The 16992-nt window shown below is 38.5% G+C and overlaps 1 long non-coding RNA gene and 1 other non-coding gene across 2 annotated transcripts; both read right to left on the bottom strand.

Moving 5' to 3' along the window:
• Window positions 1-7774: 7774 nt before the first annotated feature.
• LOC125493998 (uncharacterized) lies at window positions 7775-16600 on the bottom strand. The gene is made up of 2 exons (XR_007270351.1): window positions 15852-16600; window positions 7775-8217 (listed from the first exon to the last, which is right to left on the bottom strand). It is a non-coding gene; the product is annotated as an uncharacterized LOC125493998 (long non-coding RNA).
• TRNAT-UGU (transfer RNA threonine (anticodon UGU)) lies at window positions 16497-16568 on the bottom strand. The gene has a single exon. It is a non-coding gene; the product is annotated as a tRNA-Thr (tRNA).
• Window positions 16601-16992: the final 392 nt, after the last annotated feature.

Consider the following 16992-nt stretch of genomic DNA (forward strand, 5'->3'; position numbering starts at 1 on the left):
GGACCAGTGGTATTTGTGTTAGATTTTCTACACTAGAGTTGATGTAGATACACGACGGGTAATTGATGGAGCATGCGGTGGGTTCTTCATGGATAAAGCCATTGATAAAGGGTATAACTTCAGGAGAAACTAGTATCTAATCAAGCATCTACTATTCGTTCCTCTATGAAAAAGGAAGGTAAACATGATGTTGAAGCCATTTCCTTACTGTCTGGGTAACTAGTTGCTCTAACTCAAAAGATTGATTCCTTGAAATTAGGTAATGACTCCTCCCACATGAGTGTTAACGCGATGGCTAGTGCTTCTAACTACAATGTTCACATTTGTGATGCTTGTGGGATACCTGGGCATAACTTTCAAGAGTATCTTGCGCTCCTATCCTCTAATGTAGGGGGCAACTATGAGGCAGTTAATGCTTTTCAGTCACAACCTAGGAATCAGTTCAACCCATATTCTAACACCTACAATCCAGGGTTGAGACACTATCCAAACCTTTCATATAGGAGTACTAATGTGTTGAATCCTCAACCTCAACAACAGGGTTAACAATACTCAATTGGAAAATTTGGGTACCATAACAAGATATTGGAGACTCAACTAGATCAGTTGGCTAGTTCTTCTACTAGTAGGACAACTGGATACCTTCACAACCAATGCAACCAAGGGATACTGCCAATGCCATCACTCTTAGGAGTGGAACACATTATGATGATCTAACGATTCTTAAGTATGGTCTGGTCGAGCTAGAAAAAATTGCAGATGCCACTGAAACTTTCACAGCTCCTGAGGAGACCATCAATGCAAATGCAGAGAAGCAGATAGTACCTGAAAAAGTTTCATCTACCAATCCTGTGATAAAGGTACCGTTCCCGAATCGTCTATTGAAAAATAAGCTAGATCACCAACTCGATAAGTTTATGGAGGTAGTGAAGAATCTTTAGGTAATTGTCCCATTTACTGAACTTATTAATCAAGTTCCTGCATATGCTAAATTTTTGAAGGAAATTCTGAATAGGAAGAGAGCCTTTAATGCAGTTGAAATGGTTGCCTTTACTGAAGAATGTAGTGCTCTTTTGCAAAATCAATCCCATCCTAAATTGAAAGATCCGAGGAGTTTCTCTATCCCTTGTAATATTAGCACCATTTTTATTGACAAAGTCTTATGTGATTTAGGTGCTAGTGTTAGTCTCATGCCCTTTGTTTACAAAAGACTTGACATGGGAGCGAGATTTAAAATGTACCAACATTACTCTTCAAATGGCGACCGTTCTTTAAATACCCCTAGGTATCTTAGAGACGTTCCTGTGAGGGTAGGTAAATTTTTTTCCTTGGATTTTGTTGTGCTTGACATGGAAGAGGATACTCAAATCCCAATCATTTTAGGGAGACCATTCCTTCATATTGCTGAAGCTGTCATAGATGTTAAAAATGGGAAATTGACTTTGACTGTGGGAAATGATAAGGTGAATTTTAGTTTGACCAATGCTTTGAAAAGTCCCATGCTAGAGGAAGCCTGTTATAGAATAGATGTCATTGATGTGTTGGTTAATGATGACATGCCTCAAGCCTTTATGCGGGATCCGTTGGAGGCTTTGCTTTGTTTTACATCTTCCACAGGTGATGGTAGTCCCTTGAGCACTGAAGTGGATGACTGGGAACTAAGCAGCTTTTACCTGTGTAGAGCATGATGGTATTACCGCTCACGAGGAGGAACGGTTAGTATGTGCTACTCAACTGGTAGAGGTAAAGAAACCTGAACTGAAACCTCTTCCCCCTTCTCTGAGATATGATTTTGTGGATGAATCTGAAAATTGCCCTATGATTGTTAGTGCTTCACTGAATGATGTTCAAATGTCCCAACTTTTGTCTATTTTGAGAAAACATAAAAAGGCCATTGGATATAGTATATAGTATTGATGACTTAAAAGGCATAAGCCCTGACTTTTGCGTGCATAAAATTCATCTCGGGGATGATCATCGTCCTAGTATACACGGCCAGCGTCGTTTGAACCCCAATATGCAGGAAGTGGTCAAGAAAGAGGTTATGAAATTGCTTGATGCTGGGATCATCTATCCCGTTTTCGATTCTAAGTGTCCAGTTCAAGTGGTTCCTAAAAAGGGTGGTACTATTGTAGTTGAAAATGAGAAAAATGAACTAATTGCTACAAGAGTAGTCACTGGGTAACGTATGTGCATTGACTATAGGAAATTAAATGTTGCCACAAAGAAAGATCATTTTTCCCCTCCCCTTCATTGATCGGATGTTGAAACGACTAGCTTGTCACTCTTATTTTTGTTATCTAGATGGCTATTTCGGTTTCTTTCAAATCCCTATCCATCCAGACAACCAGGAGAATACCACATTTACATCAAGGATGCCCCGTTCCTGATTATTGATGAGTGTCTTATGTCTTTCAACAGGATCAAGCAAGCTCTGATTACTGCTCCTATCATTCGATCTCTAGATTGGACACTTTTTTTTTAGATTATGTGCGATGCTAGCGACTATGATGTGGGAGTTGTACTTGGTCAGAGGAAGACAACGTCCTTCATGCAATATACTATGCCAGCAAGACGCTAGATGAAGCTCAAGTTAACTATGCCACCACGGAGAAAGAGCTTCTAGATGTGGTCTATGCACTAGACAAGTTCAGGACCTATTTGTTAGGGTCTAAGGTCATTGTGTATACTGATCATGCTTCATTGAAGTACCTCCTAGAGAAAAGGAAGCAAAGCCTAGACTCATTCGTGGATTTTGTTGCTCCAAGAATTCGACTTGGAGATCCGAGATAAAAAGGGAGCAGAAAATGTAGTGGCTGATCACTTATCCAGATTGCAATACCAGGATATGGAAGAAGGCCTACCCATTGATGACTCATTTCCTGATGATATGCTCCTGGCATTCACTTCAGTCACCCCGTGGTATGGGGACTTCGCCAACTTTTTTGTGAGTGGACAAACTCCCCTAGAGCTGAGTTACCAGTAGAGGAAGAAATTCCTCCATGATGCCAAGAAGTACTTTTGGAATGATCCTCTTCTTTATAAGCTTTGTGCTGACACCATCTACAGGCGATGTATCCCAGAGTGGGAGGTGCATGAAATTCTGAAGCACTCTCACTCCCTTCCATGTGGAGGCCATGTTGGGCCCTCCAAAATAGTTGCTAAGGTACTTCAGTCTGGTTTTTACTGGCCGACTCTATTTCATGATGCTAGTACTTTGTTAAGTCTTGTGATGCATGCCAACAAACAGGAAATATTTCCCATAGACATGAGGTGCCCCAAACTCCCATTTTGGAAGTTAAACTATTTGATGTATGGGATATTGATTTTATGGGTCCTTTTCCCTCTTCCTCAGGCAATAATTCATACTTGTTGTTATTGACTATTTGTCTAAGTGGGTAGAAGCCATTGCATCAGCAACTAATAACTCTAAGTTTGTTATGAAAATGTTTAAAAAGATTATTTTTCCAAGGTTTGGGGTCAGGTACCGAGGGTTGTCATTAGTGATGGTGGATCTCATTTTCGCAAAAAAACTTTTGAAGCCTTACATATGGTGTCTACCATACGACTGGTCTAGCATATCATCCTCGGGCAAGTGGGCAAGTAGAAGTGTCTAATCGTGAAATAAATACTATCTTAGAGAAGGTGGTGGCCAAATCTAGAAAGGATTGGAGTGATAAGTGAGATGATACATTATGGGCTTATATAACTGCTTTTAAGACCCTTATTGGTACCACCCCTTATATACTAGTCTATGGTAAAGCATGTCACCTACCTGTCGAACTAGAGTATAAGGCTTTTTGGGTTGTTAAGGAGTTAAACTTTGATGCTAAATTAGCAGGAGAAAAACGCCTACTGCAGATTAATGAGCTTGATGAACTCAGATTGAATGTCTATGATAGTTCGCGTCTCTACAAAGAGCGCACTAAGAGGTGGCATGTTAAGAAAATTTTGAGCAGGGAGTTCTCTATTGGCGACAAGGTTTTATTGTACAACTCTACACTAAAACTTTTCCATAGTAAGTTGAAGTCTAGGTGGTCTGGTCCATTTTCTGTCACTAATACTAACAAGTTTGGTTCTATTGAGGTGATGAATGCAACATGTGAGAAGTTCAAAGTTAATGGACAACGCTTGAAGTTGTACCATACAGAAATCCCTGTTGGAAAAGTGGAGGAGTTATACTTTCAACCCCCATCCCCTTCTGCTAGAGAGATGAAGCATTGTGGTCGTGCGAGACCTTTATAAACCAGCGCTGATCGGGAGGCAACCCGATTTTTTCTTTCCTTTTCTTTTCTTCTTTTTTTTTAGTTTTGCTAATTTTTTAGTTTGGTGAGAGAGTGAGAGGGTATTAATCATCACTTTAAAGCTACATGTGTGCAGAGTTGTTGATCAATTGGAAAAACCCACGAAAATCCAGGCCAGAACTTACTTAGGAAACACTTGACGTCGTCGGGGAGCTGCGCACGATCCGTCCATACACAAAGGATGAGATTCACGCTGTTTTGTGTCAGATGCACCCATGCAAGGCCCCCGGGCCTGATGGTATGCACACTATTTTTTATCAGAGGTTCTGGTACATTATTGGATATGAGGTATTTACTTATGTTAGCAATTTTTTACATAATTTTTCCTGCCCAGAGGAATTAAATTGTACTAACATTGCTCTTATTCCAAAAGTTAATTCTCCTATGGTTGCCTCTGAGTTTAGGCCTATTAGTCTCTGTAATGTATTATATAAAATAGCTTCAAAAGCTATTGTTCTTAGGCTTAAACAATTTCTCCCTGATATTGTAACGGAAAATCAAAGTGCCTTTGTTCCAGGAAGAATGATTTCGGATAACTCTCTTATTGCTCTGGAAATTTTTCATTCTATAAAAAATTGAAATAATAGCAGGAAAGGACTGATTTCTATGAAGTTGGATATGAGCAAAGCCTATGATCCAGTGGAGTGGGGTATTCTCAGGATGCTCCTGTTGACGATGGGTTTTGATAGAATATGGATGAATTTAATTATGAGTTGTGTATCGTCAGTTCGGTACTCTTTTATTATTAACAGAAGGGTTTGTGGTTATGTTTCCCCCTCTCGAGGTTTGCGCCAGGGCGATCCTCTTTCTCCTTTCCTATTTATCTTGGTTGCTGATGTCTTTTCTCAAATGATTTAGCATAAGGTGGACGCTAGAGAGCTTCATGGTGCCAAAGCTAGCCGATTGGGACCGGAAATATCCCATCTTCTTTTTGCAGACGATGGTCTCCTTTTTACAAGGGCTACCCGACAAGAATGCAGAGTTATAGTTGATATTCTCAACAAATATGAAGTAGCATCCGGGCAGAAAATTAACTATGAAAATCGAAGGTGTCTTTTAGTAAAGGTGTAAGTTGTGCAAAAAAAGATGAGCTGCTTGAAATTCTCCATATGAGGCAAGTTGACAAACATCAGAAATATCTTGGCGTTCCTACCATTTATGGTAGATCAAAGAAGATGGTGTTCAGGGAGCTGTTAGATAGAATGTGGAAGAAATTGAGGGGATGGAAAGAAAAGTTGTTATCTAGAGCGGGCCTGGAAGTCCTACTCAAAGTTGTTATCCAAGCTCTTCCTATATTATTTGATGGGTGTTTATAAGATTCATGTTGTTGTTATTCAAGAAATTCACTCTGCTACGGCTCGTTTTTGGTGGGGAGGGAAGGGGGCCGAGAGGAAGATGCATTGGCTGGGTTGGGAGAAACTTTGCAAACCAAAGTGTATCGGAGGATTGGGCTTCAAGGATCTGAGGGTGTTTAATGATGCGTTGTTGGGCAAACAAGTTTAGCGCCTATTACATAACAAAAATTCATTGTTGAGTCGTGTTATGAGTGCTAAATACTATCCTGATGGAGATATTTTTTAGGCACGACTAGGATATTCGAATAGCTATTCATGGCGTAGTATTTGGAGTGCAAAGAGCTTGGTGAAAGAAGGCATAATCTGGAGAGTGGGTGATGGAAAATCGATTGACTTATGGAATGACCCTTGGGTTGGTGATGAAGACGGAAGATTTATTAGAAGTGAGCGTGTGGCGGGTTTGGAGTTGGTGAGTGATTTAATCGACGAGGAAAGAAAGGAGTGGCGACTTGAGACGATTGAGACTCATTTTGATGATAGAGACCAACGATGTATCTTAGCAATTCCATTGAGTTCAAGAAGCTTCCCAGATGCATTAACATGGGTATACTCGAAAGATGGGCTATATTCGGTGAAAACTGCTTACATGTTGGGTAAAAGGGGAAAATTAGATGATTTTCATAGAGTGTGGGGTTTTATATGGAGCATGGAGGTCTCACCCAAAGTTCGGCATTTCTTGTGGAGGGTTTGTACCAACTCTCCTTCACTGAAGGGAAATCTCAAAAGGCGGCACTTTATTGATGATGATCGTTGCCCACGATGTATGTGGGAGGAGGAATCAGTTCAGCATGCTTTCTTTGGTTGTGCCTTCGCCACCCAGCTCTGGGATTTGATGGGATGTAAGGAGATGGCGCGGCATGATGTAGATGAGACGACTGTGGATTTGATGCTGCTTTGGAGTGTTCTCGACAAACAAATGGTGCAGAAAGGTAGTTATCTTATGTGGAATTTGTGGACAGAGAGAAACAAATTGGTCTTCGAAAATTGCTCGTGTCACCCCGCTGTTATTACATAACGTGTGGGGAGGCAGGTGGATGAGTTCAATGAGTACACAACTCGGATTTATGGTGATGGGGAGATTCGTGAGAGGGTGAGCCCGACTTGGTGGATGGCGCCTCCATGTGGGGTCGTTAAGTTGAACTCCGACGCAAGTATTGGTGAAGATGGCTAGATTGGGTTTGGGGTTGTGGCACGGGATTCAAGTGGAAAGGTTTTGTTTTCGGCAGTGAGGAGGGTCAAAGCATATTGGCCCCCGGAGGTAGCTGAGTGTAAAGCGATTTATATGGCAATTCGGCTTGCAAAAATGCATGGGATGTAGAGTGTGGTGATTGAATCTGACTCGCAAAGTGTGACTACGAGATTGTCAAGAGCGGTCCTGTTCTTGTCAGATCTAGACTCAATACTTGGTGATGTCCTTGCTTTGTGTAGAGATTTTATTTCTATTGATTTTAAGCATGTTAAGCGAGATGGGAATACTGTTGCCCACAATCTTGCTAGAGTAGTGCCTTCTGATGTTGAACAGTGTTGGGAGAATCACTGTCCTTCCGGTCCCTAAATTAATGCATTACTCTTTTCCCCTCAAAAAAAAAAAAAAATCCTTGTAAGTTAAATTGTTTTTATTTCTACAAATTAGTTTAGGATCCCCATAGCTACATTTCACCCCCTCTTGTAATTGATAAAGTATTCATATTAGAATAACATTTGTGCGTGCCAAAATTCTGAATTCTTGATTTCATTGAAGATGTTTTTGAACAAGAAGGTGACTTCAGAGTTTATTGCATCAAGTTTTAGCATTCTCTGAAATTTTGAATTTTCCTTCTTAAAAGTTTGAAAATTATGATAGGGGTGAAATCGTTGGAATAGTAAATTTACATAAACATGAGTGAGAACGAATTTCCAAGGTCTGAAACTAGTACGACTATGATGCTTTGATATTTTTCATGTTTCACACCGAGTAAATGAATTTCTAGCCCTCTATTTTGATAGTACTGACACTACAAGTAATGTGAATTCAGCTTGCATTCAATTATATTCCTAAAACATTGCATCTGAATTAGTCCTCAACAGATATGAACCACACAGCGAACAAATTCACCAATTTTACCAGACAGCATGTTGATATAGATTATTAAATCTTATACTTTTGGAAAAAAAAATTGGAGGATGCTTGCTACAAACATCATGTAGAACAACTTGAAAAATGAAACCACTAACAAAATCGGCAGCTTACTGGAAATTTTGAAGCTGACAGATGTGTGTATCCTCGTTATTTCCTACTGGAGTCTTCGCCTAAAGCAAAAAAGAAAACCGGAAATGACACCCTACAGTTTTCAAGCCCAAAACAAGAATATAGGGTACAGGCTTGAAATTAAGCGTGTCTATCCATGTCTACATTGCAGAAACAACAGAGAAACTCAGCCAAAAATGCAGAATATGGCGCGTGCAGACAGCCAAGAATTTTTGAATGCCTGTCAAAAATGAAGCGCTGAAGCTCGGCAAAGTTACCTCACTGGTAATACCAAATGAAGGTGGTAGCTCGACATAATATACATGGAAACCTGAAGACGAACAAAAAAATGAAATTATTTATATTATAGAGAAGCTTTTTTTCTTAAAGGATATTAAAGAGATGCTAGTAATTGAGCTCATATAGCAAACAATTTATCGTCCAAATAGAAGTAACAAAGAACAAACTCACTGAGAAAATCCTTTCCAAGAGGTAATTGAATGCAAAGTAATGACATGGATATATAGGATTTGAAGTTGTTGCAAAAACTCCTCCTAATGAGATCACCCAATGCTCAAAAGTTTGACATATTGATGTCCCAAGCGAAAGATCCACGACATAGAAGATCTAAGATCCAAAATTCCTTGTCAAGGAGCAGGAACATCAATATGAAGTCTTTTTTTAATGGCAAGTTACAATGTCGGGTAGAAATCTATCTTCGTACAGAATAAAAGTAGAGTGGAAGAAATCACAAGATAAGCTCAAAAGAAATAGTCTGAGAAGCCTCTGACAAAAAATTGGTAGCACACTCAAATAGGACGAAGATGAGTTTGCTTTGGGCAGACTGGGAGATGCAGATATTGGTAGCACAGTCAGACGAAAAACAAAAAATCTCTTTGAGATTTTTCTTCATAATTTGGAATGAAGCTGTAAAGCACAAAATGAAGCAAAGTTTACTGCAATATTTCTGCTCTTGAAACTTCTGTCATAAAGAAACTTTAAGGGGAACAAACTCATGACTGAATCCAACTTCTTAGCAAGGGTGAGAGATAAGAAGAATGGAGGCTTCGCATTACTTGAACAAATTGCAGAATCTTTTTCAGCAGCTCAAAATGGAGATACTTGGGTGGAGGGAAGCTAGTTCATGTCACCATGATGTAGATTATACTATCGTGTCCCAAAGTTTCTGAGTGTTACATTTCTCGTGGACTTTGTGAACTATTTTCCCAATGCGCTATGGTTGATTGTTTTACTAGAGTATAAATGCGTAATACAAGTCCAATGAATAGTGGCTACCCCCCAGTCCCCAGTTATCCAGAAAATGATTTCAAACATAATGGAATAAGCTTAACAGCAAAGGATGTAGTACTTGTATACATACAACTATATCATAAGTGTTGTGTTCTGGAATAATGTAGTCCGACTAAAGAGAACAACATAATACACAATATTCCTCAGATTCTTCAAAGATTGTAAGACACGAGTAGGGATCTAAGGACCTGACACTTGAGTGAAGATTGTACGACATTTTGATACAGTCAAACAAGTGTCGTAACTTTTTCTGAAGATTTCTGAAGACACCTACATGACGCATCTTAATTGTCCTAGAATAGAATTTTCTAAACCAAAGTACAAAATAAAGTCACGAGAGAAAGCACATGTATGATATTTCTAAACAGGGCTAGCAAAAGGAAGATGAATCCCACCTTGCTAAAGGAACATAACAATATAAAAATAAAAAAAAACTTAGCAGCATAAGGAATTTAAGGATGTGGAGTGAGTTCTGTCATTGCTTTCCCCTGTTTTCCTTCAATAAATTGATCGACGTCGTGTCGTGTTGGAATGTGGAGTATCTTATACATGTCACTCTTATGTCCACGTACCACATAATGTGTGGCATGAAAATTGGTAGGGGAACGCAATCCCCGCAACCTAATTTTGCTAAAATTCACCAAAAAGTACACCACTTGCATGTAACAATTCAGTTGTTTAGAATCGCAGTTTGCGGCGGGTTTGACGAATTAGGCAAAAGTAATAATGGTCCGTGACACGCAATATGAATTGGAGTGTTGAAGCAACATAGGAAATCATCTTCCAAATGTAAATAGAATCATATCAGAAGGAAGCCAATGGGGGGCAAACGCTAGATAAGTACTCAGAATATCAAAGCTCCATTTAGGTAGGTAGGAATTAATCCTTACAAAAGAGTGTAAAAGTGACAAGAACCCCAAAAAACAATAGACGCTGAATGACAACTAATAGAAGTGTCTGGTACAGGATAGACCATGTTACTTACAAGATTTTCACAGATTCAGCCAATAGGTAGGAGGGTCCAATAGCTTTTCTAAGAAAATCTAGCCTCTAGGTCCTGGACTAATCCTGCTTCAATCAAGTAAGGAACTTAGTTTTAAAGGGCGCACCAAGGCGCAAGGCGAAGGCGCAACTTTGGTGCCAAAATCCTTAATAATTAATCATAGAACATATTTTATACTCAAAGACATAATAATAGAAAAATATCTAAGCTATTGTAATTTTTTAAAAAATAAAAGCTATTGTCCGTAATTTGCTATTGTAAATTTTATGATTGCCTATTTATTATATCAATGAAATTAAGGTACTTGTTTTAAGAAACCTTAGTCGTAGGCTAAGAAAAACAGAAGCAATGATTTTTTTTAAAAACGTAACAGTAGAAGGAAAGGAGACGACAGGATAAGAAAAATAAACAGAAAACAGAAAAGTAATATGGTCACATGACTACATAAGTACATGACCACCTCAGACATAAAGTTAAAAAAAAATACAAAGAAAAAGGTTGGAGAAAAGGCAGAAGCCAGAAAACCTCGAAGGATGAAAGAGAGAGATGGAAGAACGGAAGAACAGAAAAAAGAAAAGGAGTTCGCCTGAAAGTTCGAAGAAAAGAGAAGAAAGAGAAGAAGAGAAGGGCGTAGAGAGAAAGAGAAAAAAAGAAAAGCGAAAAAAACTAAACTCGAGAACTTTTGTCGGCGGCCACCGGACATGGCAGGCGGTGTCGTTGGCCACTGGAGAAGTCTTCCGGTTGGTTATGAGTTTAACCTAGTCAAGTTATTTAAATAAATTAATTCATATGCTCGAAATATTATGTGTTATAAATTGCTTTGAATTAACCAAATAACATAGAATATTATTTTGAATAATATAATTTCCATGATATTTAGTGGAGTATGCGTTTGTTATAATTCTACAGGTTAAAAGAATGATTCTGTTGAAAACAAGAAATAACAAACCGAGCTATAATGAAGGAAACGCAAATAAGGCTGCAGTTCCTACAATCCGGGAGACTGGAAACTGACAACATTCAACGGATAGATCATGGGTCACTTCTAATACCCATGTCTGCTTAGTGGAGCAAAAATAAGAGTTGTTGTGATCTTCTATATATAGCTCAATGATGAACCAAAATAAACGAATAACTTCCCAGATTTTATTGTATTATTTTGTAAGAAAGTTTATTTCGGTTTTAATTCTCTTCAAAGCGATTATTCTTGCAATACTTTCGACTGTTGGTGAGTGAGATTTAGAGAACAAAATCTTGTAATCAAGAGTGAGAAAGAGAAAGAGAAGACTTCGAGTGAAGTCAAGTGAGAAAAGTCACGTGTTCAGGGGGAAGGGGGAACAGGGTGACTGGGGAACAAGTTCTTAGAGGAACAGAGAAGGTCCAATATTAGGTTGTACAAAAGAGAGTCTTTTGGCCTAGTATATTAAAGAGAGTTTGAGTCAAAATCCCTCGTGGTCAAGGTTTTTCTTCCTATTGAGCCTAGGAAGCTTTCCTTGTAAAAATCTCGTGTGCTCGTCTCTTTCTAATTTCGTGTGCTTGTCTCTTTCTAATTTCGAGTTTGTTTTAATTCCGCAAAAAGGTTGAAAATCTCCCCAACTACAATTCACCCCCTCTTGTAGTTGATCTAGTGTTTATACTAGACTAACATTCCGGGCAAGTACTTAACATTTGATAAAAATATCATGCAATTAACATAGGGTTTTTGCTCGAAATTAACAAATTAAAGCAAAGGTAAATTAAAATTTGAAGAAATTTTGTTACTTTTTCTCAAATCTGCTTTTTCCCTCCATCTCCTATGCCTCTCTACCAAAAACGGCTGCCTTGTGCCTCGCACATCAAGGCGCGCGCCTCTGAGCGCCTACTGTAGTTTGCGTCGTCTCACTCTGGGGGTGCATTTTGGCCGTCGTGTGGATCCGCCTGACGCCCTAGGCGCGCCTTTCAAAACTAAGGTAAGGAATGCATGCAAGAGCAAAGTTTCCATTAACACTCCAGACGATTGCATCTAAGGAAAGATAATAGTCAAGAAGATAACAGCCCAAATGGCAACAAGGCAGGTAGTATTGTCCAAGTTGCCGAACTGACACCACTTATTGCTTTTACAGTAACAGCCCGATGTGGAATCTGCCAGCAAAACATGAAAAAGACTGCTTCTGGGAAACCAAATAGATGCTACTAGTGCTTATATACTTAAACTACTAAGGGCTCTCTTCACCTTATTTTTTCAGAACATTCCTTATTGTTTCTGAACTTTTCTTTTCTAAACTTTTCTTAGCTTTTCTTCTTTTTTTCTGAAATTTTCTTATCTTTCCTTAACCTTCTCTGAACTTCTTTTAACTTTTCTTATTTTTAATAAGCAAAAATAAAGTGAAGAGAGCATGCCCTAACCAATACAGGCTCCTCTTGCCTATTATAACATGATGAAAAGACAAAAAAACTTGTCCGCCTTTCATTGCCCCAAAAGGTTTTCAACAATCTAATTTGTGCAATCACTCGAAGGGAATGCCCGTGTATGATATGGCAACTCCAAGGCGAATCCAAGATTGATTAGGATTGTCTTATGGCTCGTTTCCAAAAACACTTAGAAAAATAGTGTAGGCGTGACAGGAAAAAAAATCAGAAGGTAAGTCAAGTTTCTGTTTTTCCTTGTATGCATATCGTTATATCGTTGCCCTAGTAATTGCATGTCACAAGGATAACAGGTCAGAATAACACTTTATAAACCAGTGCGTAGTCAACACTACACTCTTTCTTCAGGGAGGCATTAAACTTGATTCCAAAAGAAACACTGAAAGGCATCACCACCATGCCCGGCAAGCTGATAAGAACCCTGATTGGCTCAAGGAGTAAGCATAAATCAGGTCAACCAAGTCATGCATTATCGATCAAACTTCATCATCATGAATGTAGAAACCCCCTACAAGAATGAAGTGTCTTCCATTTGTACAAAACCCAACAATTCTTATTTAGTCCTTTATCCACATCACACCAGCCACAATCATCAAAAGTTCATTGCTACTTATCCATCCAAAAGCCATAGACTCCTATGTCTTGACAAATGTCAACTTTAGAAGAGGCTATACCCTAGAGAAATAATGCATAGAGACAATTTTATAAGTACATTAAGGGTACACAATGAGAAAAACAGTTGCAGTCTTGAAGCTTATGTCACTTGTGAACAGGTTATAGCGTATAGAAACAGTCCATGTAGACCAAACTCTGTAAGAATCTAAAGAAAGATGATTGTCTATGATGCTGGCATATACTTTTAGATCTTGTCTATTGTATAATTTTAAAATCCAGGACTTAAGGAATAAATTAGCATTTATTAGTTACCGAGTCACGGCATGGGCTGTCAAGCTCTGAAGAGATAACTCAGGATGATATAGATGATTGCCTTTGTTCATTGCCAAAGATAGGTTCCTCCAAATGTCTTAAAGACATAAAGAAACTGAAATGCTAATTCTTTTTGGGATCCTAGGGGTGCACAACAATTAGCAGCATTTACCAAGGTAATTTACAAATCTGTCTTCACCAAGGATACACTTATGCTACTTCCCTTATGGCAGTCATAATAAAGAATCAAGGACAATTCTGAAACACAAGCAGCTAAAGAACTACTACGAAAGTACAAAACGGAAAAGAATGACATCTTAAAATGGGTCCCAGCCTCCCAGGAAATAGAAAATTGCTAATAACAGCAGAATAGCCAAAAGGAAATGCCACTTTTACAAACGAATGGACAGAGTAGTTTGTAGACAAATTCTAGACATCAAAACAGCAACACATATTCAGAGAATTATAAAGGTATAGCAGCAACAAGTCTGTTGAACAACCCGCTACACTACTGCAGCAGTAAGCTAGCATTTATAGAGTTTTAAACAATGACTCAAACAAATAATGGCAGCCTGTAATCCCTAAGTGCTTAGTGGTTCTTTTTCTTAAGGACTCCCCATACTTCCTAACATGGGAATTTAGCTCTGGTCGATCACAACATAAGCACCTAATACAACATTGAAGCAAAGCAGATAGACATGCCAATCGTCTGACCTACATGAAATCATGAATTACAACTTCAACTAATTTTTCCTCTTTCTCCTCAAACATCACAGCAATTAAAGACAAAATCAGGTGGTAAAAGTTATCATACTCTGCCACACTCCAGGTACCTCCATAAACCCCCAATTTAAAAGGTGTGAACTATTCACAGACATGGCTTATTTAACCTGAAACCCATAACCATAACTACTTCAATTTCCACTTTGATTCCTCCCGAGTTCCCAGCTGTCTTTCATTCCTTGTGTACACGTAGATGTGTTACTTATTAAACCAATAACACAAAGTTTGTTGTCAAGAATGAACATTAGAAAATGATCCCTAACAGACAAAATATTCACTGTTGTCCTGTAACATAGTGCAAACAATATTGACCCCTCCAACTAAGTTCAAAAGGCCTAATTGATGAAGTCTGAATAGCAAATTAGCCTATATGACAATTCTGACCACCAAAAACCTGTAAGTCGTGAAATAAGATACAAAAATATAGAAAGTTTTCCTTTTGGGAACATGAGGAAAAATTCCATATTGACAGCCTTATTTTAGGTATTCCCACTTAGATACATGTGATTTACTATATAATTTTGTTTTAGATACCTATTCATGCAGAGGTAAGTTCATTGATCCGCTTACATGGAAAACACATTTAAGGCCGATGGAATTTCAACAATTTTGAAAAATGTTAGTAAATGGCCCAAGTTTATAAGAATTTAATCCGAAAGTTATAATCAAATTGTTAGAAGTAGATAGAAATAGGTTTAGAAATAGTGAATATTGCTGGTAAAATTAGTAAAAGAAAAAAAAAACATGGAACATCATAAAAGAGGCCACCCTACCAAGTCAAAGCACTGCCCATATGAGCAGAGATACTCGAAATGAAACAACTTTATGAACTTTGGGAACCCAAACAAGAGGTCAGAAGAGACACTTTCCCAAGTCCCAGATTCAGGCCCCCCAAAAATGGAACTCGTCCTGAAAGGCGAAAGCAATATCGTGAAGAAGGATTCCAGCATCCAATAGAGCTACTCACTAGATTTTCCATCATGAGACATAGTTATCGGACACAAGAAGATAACCCCTTATACTCCCTGCCTAAAAATGAGCTAAGTGTGGACACTGAAAACATCCTAATTAGTTAATGGAAACCATTTCGATCAATCTTCTTCACGCATTACAAAATCGCAAATCAGCAATAAGGCAGCTGTTGGAATTGCTCATACTTGAATTAGCATCAATCTGGTTTCATATCAACCAAGTAAACATACTTGAAACAAAATGGATATAGCCCACATAATTCCAACCAACTATGCTATAACACACTCGACCGCTCCATACTAGAACATAAACACACTAAAATTCTTACAGATAGCTAATCCTACATTCAAACAGTTTTTGTATATGTAGGTGAAGTTGCCACTTGCTGCAGAGTTCATGTAAGTAAACATCAAAGCCGACATTCGTCTTGTAATATCTATCACTAACAATAAAAGTACACCTCATCACACCATAATATAGAAAGTAAGCTACACAAAAATCTTCAAGATCAAACAATGACATCATAAAAAAACAAAAATTAATACGAGTTCAATGCAGCAAACCTGATCAAGTCTTTGTCTTTCGACGAAGACGTTTCCTGAGCTTCTTATACTTATGCTTGTTCATCTTCTTCTTCCTCTTCTTCTTCACACTATCAGCCCACATCATTCCAGAATGCTCCAACTCGGGTACAACCAGCAGAGATGAGCCCAACCCAGATTGCAAATTCGGGTCCATGAAAAACCCGAATGAGAAACTTGGGTAAATCTGCAACTTATCTGTTAAACCCTGATTCACAGGGTTTAAGCCATTTCCATGGTCAAACTTGGTTTGACCAAAAAATGATTGATGAACAAACAATGGAGGAGAGAGATTGGAGGGGTTTTGATGGGTGAATGTTGCAATGAATCTACTGGAAGATGGTTTGCGTATGAGTTCTCGCAAAAGGCGAGCCATTTTCTGGGTAGGAGAGAGAGGAAAGAGACTTAAAAAATGGAGAGATTTAGGGATTTTGCATTAAAATTTTGGGAATGTGAGCATGTTGAAGAATGAATCGTTGATCTGGGTTCTTTTGTTTTGGGGAGTTTGGAAGAGAAATTTAGGGCAGAGTTCCAAGGGTTTATTGAATTGGTGGAAGAAGGGTAGAAGCTGAAAAGGGGAGAAGGAAATAAAAAAAAAAGGAAGAGAGAGGAAGAAGCTAAAATAGATGCCCTCACGCAGGATTGAACTACGGACCTTCAGTTTACAAGACTGACGCTCTACCACTGAGCTATAAGGGCTTTGAGATAATTTGTTTGGCATATTTTTATTGGTCTAATTACTTTCCCAAACTTAGAAAATCAAAATACCAAAAATCCAACCCATCATGTTTCACCAAATATCCAAACATCTCCAATTCAATCAATTCTGTTAGAAAATTTACCCAACTTAGAAATTAAAATACCTAAAATTTTAAGTCCAACTCGTTTTTTTTTTTTTTAAACAGAAATCAAACACTAGGGAGGATTCCAGGAAATAGGCCACCCTAAAGCATCCTTTTGGATGATTACAGAGAAATTGTGATCAGGAGAATCAAACCAATAAGTTAAATTAGAACAAGCATGGCCACGGTGAGCCATCCAATCCGCTGCAGCATTCCCTTCCCGGACTCCATGATTGATATGAACCTCCGCAAAACTTTTTAGGTCTTCCCCTGCATCCAAA

This window comes from Beta vulgaris, chromosome 6 (assembly GCF_026745355.1).
Source record: "Beta vulgaris subsp. vulgaris cultivar EL10 chromosome 6, EL10.2, whole genome shotgun sequence".
Classification (NCBI taxonomy): domain Eukaryota; kingdom Viridiplantae; phylum Streptophyta; class Magnoliopsida; order Caryophyllales; family Amaranthaceae; genus Beta; species Beta vulgaris.